At 39.0% G+C, this 15,383-nt stretch overlaps 2 long non-coding RNA genes across 7 annotated transcripts in view; one reads left to right on the top strand and one right to left on the bottom strand.

Annotated features, from left to right (window-relative positions):
* The window catches only part of LOC109498383, a 403,201-nt gene that overhangs the window by 322,163 nt on the left and 65,655 nt on the right, over positions 1-15,383 (top strand). The window lies entirely within an intron of this gene.
* LOC109498384 lies at positions 3,848-13,089 on the bottom strand. The gene is made up of 2 exons (XR_002155189.3): positions 12,780-13,089; positions 3,848-7,835 (listed from the first exon to the last, which is right to left on the bottom strand). It is a non-coding gene; the product is annotated as an uncharacterized LOC109498384 (long non-coding RNA).

A 15,383-nucleotide genomic window follows, 5' to 3' on the forward strand; every position in this document is an offset into this window, starting at 1 on the left:
TAAAAGTATCAGAAAATGCTTTATCTTTATTTGAAATACATTTCTTAGTGATAGGCTATCACTTTTGAATGATCCAGACATATGTTCATCTATTTTAAACCAGATAATAGGAACAAAATGAGTTCTTATATGCATATTTTACATTTTTATTATTATACATTCATAGAACATCAAATAGTCAATAATTGCTACCATAGTTATGCTAGAAAAGGGGTCTACAAATCAAGTTGCCCAAAACAAAGGCCATTATTCATGAGAGCTGCCACTAATTTGTAACTATTGTGTTTTTTAATAACAACATATAGAAAGTCAACCGAGTTATTCAAATCTTTTGTGACTGTTAGTACTGGTGTGTACAGTGGGGGGCTTAGACTGTGGGTGTAGGATTCATACTGCCTAAGTTCAAATCTTTGTTCCCTACTTAATAACTGTGCAAATTTGGGCAATTTACTAAACTAAACTAAGCCACAATTTCCTCCTCTTTAAAAATGGGGTTATTAGGAACACATACCTCATAGAGTTGTGAGGATTAAGTAAGTTTATGATACAGGACTCTTACTGCAGTGCCGAAAAGCTGTTATCAATTATTTTTATTGTGTTGCTCCAGCTGGGGATATGTTTCTTGGAGAATAAAAAGTTTCAAAATCAATCAATTGAAAAGCTCTTTGGAAAATTGAGTAGTTTTTGCCATGAATAAGGTAAATCGATGTTGATAACATTCTTCTCTGATGTTTCCTTCACCTTGAACTTGCATCTAGTCTATGGCCTGTATCCTTTCCTGTTTGATTTTAGTTCTCTATAGATTTCTTTTATGTCCTCAGTTAGACATTCCTCAATGGGAAGAACTATTTCTGAGTCATCTTTAGACCCTTACATTTCCTTGGGAAAAATTCTGAACATAGTAAAATTATAGTTAATATTTGCAATCCAGATTTCAGGATTATTGTTAATGGTTTCATATTAATGCATTTTTATTTCAGCTGTTATTGCATTTGAACTGTCCTAAAATGTTACAACACAGACCATGGAAATGATCAAAGCAAACCACATACAATTTTCCTGCCTCCCTAGTTATTATGATTTAACTGTCTTCAGTATAATAGACACTGTTTAGAAAAAATAGTTTTATCTCTTATACTTTCTGTGTTTTTGTCAAATATGGCATATTGGTTAGGTTTGCGTGGCTAAGATATGTCCAGAGAGATCAGTAAGCTATATATCCGAGCACTCGGTGTCACATGGAGTGAGAATTTACGACCCTCCAAACCTCTGATACCCAAAGGCATAAAGAAGCTGGACTACAGCAACAAGGAGGCTGGACTAGAGCATTATTCCCCCACAGATTAGTTGTGCGACCTTGAGTATCTTACTTAAATTTTCAGGGTCTTGGGTTGCTCATGTATGAAAAGGGTACAGAATGAGCAGATGACTCAATTATATCCTTATTCTAGTATATTTTGATTATTAATTATATGTGATACACCTTTTAAAATGATCCTTTTATTCTGCATGTATCAAATTGTGACATTTTAAGGAAGATACAATGGACAGATATATCACTTGGTTGTGTTAGTGGTGTTTTAGCTTTATAACTAAGAGATCTGAGTTTGAACTGCCATTTTCAGAATACTTCATTACACATATAATTTTTAAACATGGCATGATTTATATGGGAGTTTTGATAGACTCTATAGGAAAAAAAAGATGATTTATTGTTCCAATTTTTCTAGGAACTCAAGCCTGAGCATATAGCACATTGGTATTTCTGATAAATGGTTTTCCCATTGTGATTTAAAGATAGACTTTTGAAGGGGGAACTCTTAAGTCATCTCAAAGTGTTTGGAACACATGGCCTCCCAACAGTCAACTTTTCTGCATTTTCTTTCCCCAATCAAGCAGTTATGTCCTGGCCATGATTGCACAAAGTTTTTTTTAAATTAATTTTTAAAAATATTTATTTATTTTTAAGAGAGAGAGACAGAGAGCACATGAGCAGAGGAGGGGCAGAGAGAGAGAGAAACAGAATCCAAAGCAGGCTTCAGGATCTGAGCTGTCAACACAGAGCACGACATGGGGCTTGAACTTGTGAACCATGAGATCATGACCTGAGCTGAAGTCGGATGCTTAACCAACCGAGCCACCCAGGTGCCCCTGCAAAGATTCTTTAGAGATCCATGTGTTGAATGCTAACCATTCCCCCTAAAAAGAAAAAAAAAAAAAACAGAATCAACAAGTCAATGAAAGGCAACTTGATATTAAGTCTAAAGGATTTTTCTCAAAATTGTTTGCAGCATAAACAGGGAAATGTTAGAAACCCCAAACCAGAGCTTATTTAAAATGCTTTTCTCAAATGTGAAGAAATCTTTCAATAAGCAGAATCTTCTTTTGTATGATATGGTAGAAAACTAAGGGAGGAGAGACTGCTAGGGTAAGTTAAGCATTCCTAGACCTCTATAACTTTTGCCTGAAACCTAAGGATGGATACAACTGTCTCTGGTACAGCAGAGTGACATGAAAATATAAAGTGGTTAGTGCCCAAGTGCTATCAATTGTTTTAGGCCTTAGTACACCCCTGTGGTCATGTATTTGCCCCTATAATGGGGGAGGAAGGGACAAACACGTCCTTCAGTTCCCTACCCCTTTGTAATGTCCTTTGCAAAGAAGAGAAAAGCAGACCCTGAATCCAGAGGATTTTTTTCTTAGAAAGTTTTGGAACATCCTCCTTGTTTTGCTTATATTAAAAAAAAAAGTCTTTGGAAAACTATTAAGCCAAGTGTTGATTTAAACAGAATATACAGAGGGGCGCCTGGTTGGTTCAGTCGGTTAGGCATCCGACTTCGGCTCAGGTCATGATCTTGCGGCTTGTGTGCCCGAGCCCCATGTCGGGCTCTGTGCTGACAGCTCGGAGCCTAGAGCCTGCTTCAGATTCTATGTCTCCCTCTCTCTCTGCCCCTTCCCCTGCTCACGCTCTCTCTCCCTCCAAAAATAAATAAACATTAAAAAAATAATAAAATAAAAATAGTTAAACAGAATATACAGAGAGAACTTTTCTGAACAAAATCTAGACAACGTTAATGGGAATTTCTTCACACATGTTCTTTGTGAAGTTACCAGGAGCTGGCTGCCAACCACATAAACCTAAGTGTAGAGGAATTTGATCAAAAAGTTGAATCAGGAATACTTCATTTCTTGTTGATGAAATTATTTCTATGTTCCAGACCCTGGGCTGAAAGTTGAAGGAGGTATGCAGTGTGTGGTTTCCATGTACAAAAAGAGGCATGTGTCTTGCCTCTACCTGTATACATTCGTAAAATGACCATGAGTTGTGTTATGAGAAACCATTGACTTCACCTGTCTAAGCCCCAATCAATTCTGTAAAATAGAAATGTCACCTATCTTAGAAGGTTGTGTTAGTTAGATAAGGGGTGTCACAGCAGAGCACAACACACTGAGGGGCTTAAACAACAGAAATGATTTCCTCATAGTTCTGGAGCTGGAAGTCCAAGATCAAGGTATTGGCGGGTGGTTTCTGTGAGAGCTCTCTTCCAGGCTTATAGATGGTTGTGTTTTACCGTGTTTTCACATGGCCTTTCCTCTATGTGTGCATGTTCCTGGTGTCTCTTCCTCTTATAAGGACACTAGTACTCCTGGATCAGGGACCCACCTTGTGACCTCATATAACTTTATTTGCCCTCTTAAAGGCTCTGTCTCTAAATATTCACATTGGTAATTAAAGTTGCAGCATACATATTTGGGGGAAGACACAATTCAGTCTATAACGTGGTTATGTATAAAAGAAAACATATACAAAGTGCTTAAAACAGTGCTTGACACATCACAGACTGGCTTCAATGATTACTAACTTTTACTTTATTGACCTCAGTGGTTATTCAAGAACATGGCAACCCTAGTGAGTAATTAGAACATGCAGGGCTGAGGGTGAGCCTTGGGCAATAGTGACCCCATGACTGCAAGGCCATGCAATTTGTAGTTATAATTATCCCTTATTTTATAGAGGGAAAAACTGGTCAGTTAATAAGTTCCAGGGCTCATAAAGTCACAGCCAACTTCTGAGTCAGGTTTGCTGTCTCAAGAGCTCTTAGTCTGTTAAATCCATCTCAGGCTTGGAGCAGCCATATTCAATTACCCTTGTATCACACGGCCACCCATCCCAGGGCCAACCCCTGCCATTTATCCTAACTGAAGCTTGGCCACACTTGAAGGAAAGCCTGCAAACTGATCGTCCCCCAGACAGATTCAGCTTTGATAGAAAACTCTTGCTGTCATATTTGTGGGAACTGTTCCAACCATGGAGATATGTGGGCTGATTAAGAAATTTTACTGCCCTTTGAAAATTGAAGATTGAGGTTTGTACATATGGGAGTTGGGGATATCTAATCTGTCTTTAAATTTGATTTATGCAAACCTCTAGCTTCAAAGTTCCCAGCATAAAACCATTTAACCATGAAAATGGCAAAGCTAACATTCACATTCTCAGTTCAGATACCAGCAGGAAAAATGTTGTTTTGGCTTCAGGCTTAAAGGGCAAGTCTGTGGCCTGGGAGTACATATATATTCCCCTGGCTTCCTGAGATGTTCACAAGACCTTTCTGGGGAGGACCCAGGTTCCTAAAGCCTAAGCAGAGCCTGCCTTTTCTGGACAATGCTGAGGAGTTGACTCCAGGCTTTTCATCTTCTATTCGTTTCTCTTATCTTTGATGGTCTTTGGCTCATCTTACCCTCTCCCACTTACTCTACTTTTCATCATGGATTTGTCATCAAACAGTTATACCTCAGGACATAGAGATTATTGAACCAAAGAACCTAAGAGCTGGAAGAATAACTGGTAATAGTGTGTCCAACAAGTAGGAAGAAATGGAAATTCAGTGAGATATAGCCTATTCCCTGAGAATACTCTACATCTCAGTGTGTAGGGATGTGACTAAAACATAAATCTCCTGCGTCCCAGACTAGACTCCATTTTATGGCTGTGGTTGGCAACAGTGCAAACTAGGCTTTAATTTAGTCCACATGCCAGGCCTACTATAATTTGCATGGTTAAGTGAAAAACTGAAAAAAAGTATTCATGAGAATGAAATGGAAAAATGTGCTGGATCTTCATACTTGTTTAAAGATCTTTCCAAACTGTTGTAAGCAGAAATCTCAAATGGCCCCCAAGATTCCTGCCCTGTATAATCCTTTCCCTTTGAATATGGGCAGGATGTGTGAGTATGAAGGTTTATCACTCCCATGAGTAGCATACTTTACATGGCAAAGTTCAAGGGATTTTGAAGATGTAATTAAGGTCCCCAATCAATTGGCTTTGAGTCAACCAAAGGGGAGATTGTCCCAACCTTATCAGATGAGTTGTTAAATGAAGTCAGAGAAATCTAAAGAGAGATTATTCCACTGACCTTCAAGCAGCAGGTCAAACAGAGGAGACAGTGCACTGGTATACTATGAAGGGTTTACATGAAGGATGGAGTCGTCCTGACCAATGATGCTAACAAATAAGACAATAGACACTGGGATGTGGTGGCCATCATCAGTATGAGTGAACTGCGTCAGGTGAGCAAGCCTTGGTCACATAAGTTGGTGAATAATCAAAAGTCCGAAGACAAAGAAGTAGGTGATAGGCAGGACTAGATCAGGGACACAGACAGCCTTCATTAACAATTCCTCTTGAGGCTGATCTGGCCAATGAGGAAGATGAACCAGTGATAAATCTATCATCAGAAAGAATCTTTGGGACATAGAGAGGCTGTATGCTCTGAATGGACCAGATTTTCACTTCTAACTAAAACTCTCAGAAGGGTTAGGGCATATAGAGATTCACTGAGATAATTCATGACTCAAAAATTCACTCCTTTTTTCCACCTCATCCCTAAATATAGATCCTGCATAGACCCCTGGATTCTGAGACATACAGAATTTAGATCAGTGGAGAGAAGAGAGGCCATTTTGGTTGAAGAGGATAGAAGGAGGTGCATAATGAAGGTTTTAGCCCTTCATTAAAGAAACCCTTTCCCTTTCTTTCTTTCTTTCTTTCTTTCTTTCTTTCTTTCTTCCTTTCTCAAAAGAACAATTTGTGATCCCAGGAGAGAGCTAAGCATCGGCACAACCCTTCATCTATCTGGAGGCCATGGAGATAGTGAGTCCCTGCTGCCAGAATTCCAGACCAGTGGTCTTGATGTACCATAACAGATTATGTTACCTCAGTAAAGTTCCTCAGATCAACCAAATTCTAACAGGAAGATAATGATACAGGAAGACTATTTGATGAGAAAAAAATAATCAACCAAAATAATATCCCTCTACATCTCAATTGCCCTAATAATAGCTAACAGTCATTCCTAACCACATGCTACTCACATTTCTAAACACTTCATCTGATCTGATTTGAAGTACTCATATTATTCTCATAGTTTAAATGAGAAAATTGCACAAAGGTTAAATAAACTGCCTCGGTCTATTTTGTTATTAAGTGCTGGAGCTGAGATTTGAACCCAGGCTACTCAGCCACTTTCCTCCACAGTCTGCCTTGCTGTCTGCTATACTCTTCTGCTCGTCAATACTGATACCATTTTTCTGTTCTGGATTCTTTTTATCCATTGATCATTTTCTTTGGTAACCATCAGTAAAAATATAAAGCTTTTAAAGACAGGGTCCTGTGTTGATTTCGCTTGGGTCTTTACCTACTGCCAAGCATGTAGTTGGTGTCTTGATTGATGAATTATTAAAGTTAAACCTTTACAGTCTTGTTTAAAATTCTCTGCACATCATTACTAAAAGCACATATGAGAGCATTTCACCATTTCCTTTTCTATTCAAAAGGAAATTGCCCAGGCATTACGTTAAGAGCTATCAGCACCAGCTCTCATCCTGGTCCCTGGCAAAGAGGTCAGAGTAGCACCCAGCACCAGCCCACTGCAACACCATTCTGACCCAAGCTGACACCAGTGAGAGATCCTTGAAGAGTGAGGTACTTCTGGCTTCTGTTGTTGGCAGCATTTCACCTCTTAGTCCATTTCATCCCTCTATTCACTGGGATATTGCATTGCTGAGACCTAAGATTAGTTGCTTGTGGAAGAACGAGTAGGCGTTTGCAGCAGGCTCTGTTAAAATCATTACCCATTCTCCTCCCGGCACTGCCTGGACCAAATGCCTGGATTCGTGACTGTGTTCAAAAAGCAGTGCTCAAATCCACAATCCCATCGTTTAAAATAGATCTTTCTAGATGAAGAGGAAAAAGTGGAAAACATTTTCATTGCAGTTATTTTGGGAAGGTGACCTGAGAACATTAAAGGGCACCCAATAACTATTTGTTGAATGAATGTGTGAATTGAAACAGGTTTGCAGAATTTTTCATTAAGAAGACCTCATTCCCAAAGGATTGGCCTTCTGCCAAAGACAGTTCCCTCGTACTTAATACACTGGCACCTTCCTCTTGCGAAAGCCACTGATTCCAGCATATATTTCTTCATCCAGACTTTCCATTCATTCACAAATCACTTATTAAAGGCCTTCTGCTGATTAAGATCTATGAGAAATTGGACCACAGAGTTGACAAAGATAAGTTCCTTGAGTGCAAGATTATTTGTTAGCTTCTCTTCCTGGACTTGATGTCTCTGTGTGAAATTGATGAATCGTGTTCAATTGAAAATTCCTGAAGTAACATGTCCCTTCCCCAAAGTGCCTCCCCCTAATGGCAGAAGTGATCACAAAAAGGACTTTTCTCATTTCATGAGCCTGGTACCTTGACCGCAGTTAATTGCAGTAAAGATGAGTGGCATCTACAGATTGGAGAACTCGTCAGGTTGCATCACTTGGGAAACCTAAAGACAGTGTTAGCAAAAACAAAAGCAAACAAATTATATAAATTTTTCACTCTATCCCTCCCCCCAAAATGGGAGTAGGCATCCTTTATTAGTCAGGAAAAGTTATGCTTTTCTGCAGTAACAAATAACTCCAATATCTCAGTAGCTTAAACTAACAGTATTTTATTTCTTATATACATTTCTTTTCCAGTGCCAGTGGGAGCTCTGCTGTGTGTAGTTACTCAGAGACCCAGGCGGATAGATGGATCCACCACTTTATAGTTACACGCATCTAGAACATGCAGACTCCTCAGTTACAGCCAGAGGCAAGGGAGACTGGAGAATTATGGTGAGGTTTACATGGCTTCAACAGGGAAATGACACATGTCACTTCTGCTCAAATTTTGTTTTCCAAGAGTTTCCAGATAAATCCATTTAATTACACAAGGCTGGGAAATGTAAGGAAGCTATTTGGCAAGCATGACTCTCTCTGCCACATACAGTTAATAATATATTTTTATGTGTGTATGACTTAGACGTCTATCCTTATTTATGATATGTGTTATCAGAAAACCATTCAAAGTTTAAAAAGATAAATAGTAAGCTAAAAAACATAAATAGATGCTCTAATATATTTTCTCTCTGCACTCTGTCTAAACTTGCAGATCATTGGAGACCATGATGCCAGAGTTACGAATATATCATGACATTCTGGTTGCCTTTGGGGCATGGCTATATCACTGCTGAAAGAATATCTTTTTTTCCCCTCTCTCTTCATGTCCTTACAAAGAATCCCCATTTGTGAAGATACTCTGAGTTTACCTTTGTTCTAAGCAAACTGAAAGAGCTTAGCTCTCTGGGACCTTTTAGAACATGCCAGTCTCGAAATGCTATCAGGCTGCTTTCTGACTCAAGAGAAATAGCAATATTTGGACGCCTTGTTCTTTCTTAGATATTCCTCCAAATCCCTATGAATCCTCACTGTGTGTCTATCTTGCTGCCTTTCCAGAGCAGTGCCTGATTCATGACGTTTCTTCAATGATAATCCAATTATGATCATTCAACCTCAAGGCAAGGTTGATTCACAGCACAGTAATTCATTCTACCTAGTGGCCCCTCACACATGGAATCATAAATCCTTCAGAGAAGAAAAGGACCTCAAATTTAATTCCACACAGCATTTTTATTATTCAAATTAGAAATTTAGCAAGTTGAAGCCCAGGTATATTGAATGACTGGCCTAAGATCAAACAGTTACTTAGCTGCAAAACCCACCATAGAGTTATTTCAACTCTTAGAACTTGTCAGGGGCAGCAGGGAATGGAGCACATAAAAAGGAAATACAAAACATAAAAATAAATCACAATTTCACTTAATCTTTGTTAAGGCCTTTCTCATGTCTTTTGTGAAATTGAAATCAAAGATAAAATGCTAATTAGATCTCAGTATAAAAATAGGGACAAGAGAATGTTTGATGAAAGATTGGAAAAGAAAACACTATTTGAAGCAACCCTCCCATCTGTTCCAAAGAAGTCCAACATAGCAATCTCATCATCTTCAGGCAGCATAACCTAGAATGAATTCAGGCAGTAAGCTTGGCATTTATAGAGCAGTCTGCTGGGAAAGAGCAATTTCATTTCCAAGGACTTCACCAAAGTGAGGACCTGACGTTACAAATGATTAATTTTTTCTGGAGGGTTCTTGAGAAATGTCTTAGCATTTAATAATCTGATAATATTTGTAATTCTCATTAAATTGTACCTAAATTTAATGGTCTCATCACCTTTCACTGAGTGACCAAACTAACCTTATGCCTTAAGGAGCTGGAAAAAGAACAGCAAATAAAACCCAAAACCAGCAGAAGATAGGAAATAATAAAGATTAGAGCAGAAATTAATGCTATCAAAACCAAAAAAAAAAAAAAAAAAACAAAAACCCAAAACAAAACAAAACAGTAGAACAGATCAATGAAACCAGAAGCTGGTTCTTTGAAAGAATTAACAAAATTGATAAACCACTAGCCAGTTTGATCAAAAAGAAAAAGTAAAGGACCAAAGTAAATAAAATCAAGAATGAAAGAAGAGAGATCACAACCAACACAGCAGAAATAAAAACAATAATAAGAGAATATTATGAGCAATTATATGCCAATAAAATGGGCAATCTGGAAGAAATGGACAAATTCCTAGAAACATATACACTACCAAAACTGAAACGGGAAGAAAAAGAAACTCTGAACAGACCCATAACCAGTAAGGAAATCAAATTAGTAATCAAAAATCTGCCAAAAAACAAGAGTCCAGGGCCAGGTGGCTTTCCAGGGGCATTCTACCAAACATTTAAGGAAGAGTTAACACCTATTTTCTTGAAGCTGTTCCAAAAAATAGAAATGGAAGGAAAACTTCCAAACTCTTTCTATGAAGCCAGCATTACCTTGATTCCAAAACCAGAGACCCCACTACAAAGGAGAATTATAGACCAATTTCCCCGATGAACATGGATGCAAAAATCCTCAACAAGATACTAACCAGTTCCAACAATACATTAAAAAAAGTATTCACCATGACCAAGTGGGATTTATACCTGGGATGCAGGGCTGGTTCAATATCTGCAAAACAATTAACCTGATTCATCACATCAATAAAAGAAAGGACAAGAACCATATGATCCACTCAATAGGTGCAGAGAAAGCATTCAACAAAATACAGCATCCTTTCTTGATAAAAACCCTCAAGAAAGTAGGGATAGAAGGAGCATACCTTGAGAACATAAAAGCTGTATATGAACAACCCAGCGCTAATATCATCCTCAATGGGGAAAAACAGACAGCTTTCCCCCTACGGTCAGGAACAAGACAGGATGTCCACTCTCGCCACTGTTATTCAACATAGTATTGGAAGTCTTAGTCTCTGCAATCTCTGCCATCAGACAACACAAAGAAATAAAAGGCATCCAAATTGGCCAGGAGGACATCAAACTTTCACTCTTCACAGATGACATGATAGTCTATATGGAAAACCCAAAAGATTCCACCAAAAAGCTGCTGGAACTGATTCATGAATTCAGCAAAGTTGCAGGATATAAAATCAATGCACAGAAATTGGTTACTTTCCTATACACCAACAATGAAGCAACTGAAAGAGAAAGCAAGAAATTGATCCCATTTACAGTTGCACCAAAAACTATAAAATACCTAGGAATAAATCTAACCAAAGAGGTGAAAAATCTACACACTGAAAACTATAGAAAGCTTATGAAAGAAATTGAAGAAGACACAAAAAAATGGAAAACGGTTCCATGCTCCTGGATAGGGAGAACAAATATTGTTGAAATGTCAATACTACCCAAAGCAATCTACATATTCAGTGCAATCCCTATCAAAATAATAGCAGCATTCTTCACAGAGCTAGAACAAATAATCCCAAAATTGGTATGGAACCAGAAAAGACCCCGAATAGCCAAAGCGATCTTGAAAAAGACAACCAAAGCAGGAAGCATCACAATCCCAGACTTCCAGCTATACTACAAAGTTGTAATCATCAAGACAGTATGGTACTGGCACAAGAACAGACACTCAGATCAATGGAACAGAATAGAGAACCCAGAAATGGACCCACAAATGTATGGCCAACTAATATTTGACAAAGCAGGAAAGAATATCTGATAGACTAACTTGAAATTATATAGTGAATGATGTCATTCATTCATTAATTCATTCAACTGGACACTTAATCTATGCAGACACTGTACTAGGTGCTGAGGATAAAACAACGAACAAGGCAGATACATTTCTGTCCTTACTGAGCTTACAGTGTTAATGTTAACATTACAGTATTAATCCCTTGGGAATCCAAGTTTTGTTTTTTCTGGATTTCTGGAGTCCATGTGAGACCTCTGTATTGTATCCCAGCTAAACTTCAAGGGCAAAACATGCATTTCATCCTAACTAGTCCAGTGTCTGGATATAGAACTTATATGAACTGGTTTTGAAGTGTTAACATCTTGTGAATCTCAACTCAGCTACTCACAAATTCTATAACGTTAGACTAGTAACTCTCATCACTTACACACTTCTACATCAGCTATGGTTGCATAAGAAACCACCCCACAGCTCAATGGCCTAGCACCACTCATCAGGCTTAGCACCTGAGGCTCAGCTGATCAGGGAACCCCTGTCAGCTTGGGCATGTCCTTGTCATGAATATGGCAAAGATTAAAGAGCTCCTAAGATTGGGTTAGATGAGATGTGTGGTCACTACGTGTTCCCCACAGATGGCAGTATCATCATCACTTCAAATTTCCCTTTCGACATTTGGAAAGCTTTCTTGAACATAATCTTGGTCTTGCCCTGTCTCTTACCTTTTTACCACACTGCTGAAACTCCCGCTTCCTCAGATTAGAACGACTCCTGCCTCTTGAGAAGGGTTTGGACTTTGTTTGTGATTACTGGGAATTCTCTGAACCACTTCTGGAAGAGACTTTTGCCCATAACTCTATAACTTCCTTCCTTGGGCAGCCTCCCAGCTAGAACAAGGCTACAATGACCAGTTCCCTGCTGCTAGTCAAGGTGACCAGTGAAATTCGTGAGTGATGTATGCTGAAGGCAGGTAATATCACTCCTGTTGAGAATGCATGGTATGGGTTTTTATAATTTATCCTATAACTGTACATAAGGTCATTTTACCATCCCCCTCCAATAGATGAAAAAAGAATTGACGCATATTAACTTTACAAAGTTTTACTATTAAATCAGGATAGAATGATATTTGCTGGATTTTATGGCAATTAAAAAAAATAGTGTCCCTCTTGTCCCCACCCAAGTTCTGTATCGATCGAGAGATAGACAAGTCAGACAAATAGAGATCAAATTGCCAGCTTCAAAACTGTTGGCTGTGAGAAAATGGCTTACACATTTAGCAGTGATAGTTTGATACTACTGAGCCCTAAAATAGATAGAGTTACCTGTCTAGTAAAGTTGTCTCTCTGAAATAGCAGGTCTCCTTCTCAGGGGGAAAGTCCTGTAACCCATGGTGGAGCGGAGATCAGACACAGGCATATCCCAACAAGAATGAGGTGAGGTTTGCTTTGGTGGCTGTTCCTGTTTCCAGATTTGCCAGACAGTTGATTCCTCCTTCAGTGGGGAGGGGCAGATGGAGCAATGCAGAGATGCAAGGAAGGTTTTACTAACTGAAGTCTCTTCAGGTATACCTGAAGCAGGTAAAGGAGATGCCCATTGTCCCCATTCCAATAGTAAGGGGAGATTATGACACGTTAGAATTCTCTCCTACTCCCCATTGACTCCTGAGAGTTTGATAGTTACTCTGAGACAGACACATCTGTGTATTATCACGTTAGTCATTCTACTATTAAGGGGGACCTATCCTGTGGGCTTTCATTACCTGACAGGGAATTAGTCTTCCATTTTACAAATACAACTCGATTAGCTTAAGCTTTCAAAAACAAGGACAATATTATTCTCCACTTCTAAGCTTCTGTGATTGTCAGAGACACAGACACCGTAAAATAATACATGGCTATTGAAAAGATAAGCATTTATGCTTTACATGGTGTACACTTAGGAAAGGGCCTCCTTCTGATGCTTACATGAATATAGGTCAAAATTGACTCTGTCTTGAACATGAGCAGTGAGATTCTTCTCTCCCGTAGAACCTCTTGAATTCACAAGGATAATGAAATGTCCTTAAACGTGAAATGTCCTACCTACATCTTGGTCTTTTCTAAGTAATCACATGATCCTCAGATAGTCATGACTTCCAGTGGGGAGAGTACTGGGCATATTAGGGATTGAGGCTTACAGAGGTAACATGACTTGCCTTGTCTCATTGTAGGTAAATTCCAGAGGTGGGATTCAAATCTACAGCAATCTGATCCCGAATGTGCTTAGCCAACAGCATATTTCAATAATTATTGTTACATCATCAAATCCTCCATTTGTTGATGTTCTAAAGCAATTAATAAATTGCAAATGAAGATTTGCTTTTGGGGAATGGAGACCCACAAAGTGTACAAGACGTGCAGGCAGCTCTTGTTGGGTTGGTCCCCGCCAGATGGGAAGGACATTATGTATCCGAATCAGACAAATACCAGTGGAGTAACAGCCATCCCTCTCTGTGAGCCCAATGTGGGGGTTCAAAGCAGGGGCTGCAGTTTCTTCACAGGTGGGTGTTTTGTGTCATTGGTTTCTTGGTTGTATCAACTAGAATTGCTGGAGTGAGAAGTAAACATGGACATTAATCAGCCTCCTGGGGACAGCCTCTCATCACAGACCCAGACTATTCAAAGAGTGACCAGCCCCCACCTTGCTGGGCAGAAGGGCATTTTGCAAATCACCCAGTGTCAGGCAGGTGTGAGCACTGTTGTCTGATCCTACAGTGATAGGGCCATGGGGAAAACACTAAGCAGGTTTTTCAGTGTCTTCTGGGCCCTTCCTAGAAACAGCCATTGTGAGCTTTTCTTATCTTCATGATACACTTGGGTTGCATTTGTCATGCTAAGCAGTCTGCTCAAACATTCCACAGGCAGGAATGGGTCCTCAGTAATATGTTGCTACACAGAGGCATAAGCCCTATAGTGTCAATAGTGTGATTTACACACACACACACACACACACACACACACACACACCCTTTCAAGATCCTACTAACTGATTTATGCTTATTCATAAAAATCCATGCTATGATGTTAATAGTCTCTCATAAGAGGCATGAGAGACCATTAACATTATAGCATTGATTTTCAGTCAATGAACTGAGAAAATCTACTGACCATACTCTGATATGACCTGTTATTTGTCACTTGTTGACTATTAGTCTCACTCTTCTTTTCCTTACCTTTCCATTCCTTGAAGATCTCAGTGATGCCAAACTCTCTTGCCAAGTTACTGAGCTTCTATTTTCCCAGGAGAGAACATTGGCAAGGGCCTCTGAAGAATCAAAAGAAACATCTCAGTGGATATTTGAAGGTAGGGTTGTAGATAGAGAAGAAAGGAACATGAATGATGGCATAGTGATTAAAAAAAAAAAAAAGCTATATATACATTTATCCCCAAGACCTCGTAACTTGTGTAGAATCTGGTCGAGACTGGTCACTGGGTTGTGGAAGGGAGGGAGCAAGGTGGGGAGGAAGAGAGGAATAAGAGATTGAAAATCAGGAATTTGGCCCTCTGTTACAAAGAGTGTGTTCTGAAGCATCAGAAAGAAAGATTTGGTTGGAACAAAGTGTCCTGTTTTTCTGCAATGAAAGATAAGATTATTTTGATTCTGGAAGGTGCAAAACAAGATTTTGTTAAGAAAGCAGTCGTGACAGTCAACTTAGCCTGAGGGGTTTGAACCATAAGCAGTGAATTATAAATTGAGATTATCTTTCTCATTTCATATCCTCTCTCTTTTTAGAAAACAACAACAACAAAAAAACAAACCTGAATACCTATTTGTTTGTTTATTTACCTGTCTTCCTGGAAGAGAGGCATGCCAGTAGGGTGTTACCATTGTCCAGGTATCTCACCTCTTGATGTGAATTGACCATTGCTTGATTGACTTCTTGCCA

This window comes from Felis catus, chromosome A3 (assembly GCF_018350175.1).
Source record: "Felis catus isolate Fca126 chromosome A3, F.catus_Fca126_mat1.0, whole genome shotgun sequence".
Lineage (NCBI taxonomy): Eukaryota > Metazoa > Chordata > Mammalia > Carnivora > Felidae > Felis > Felis catus.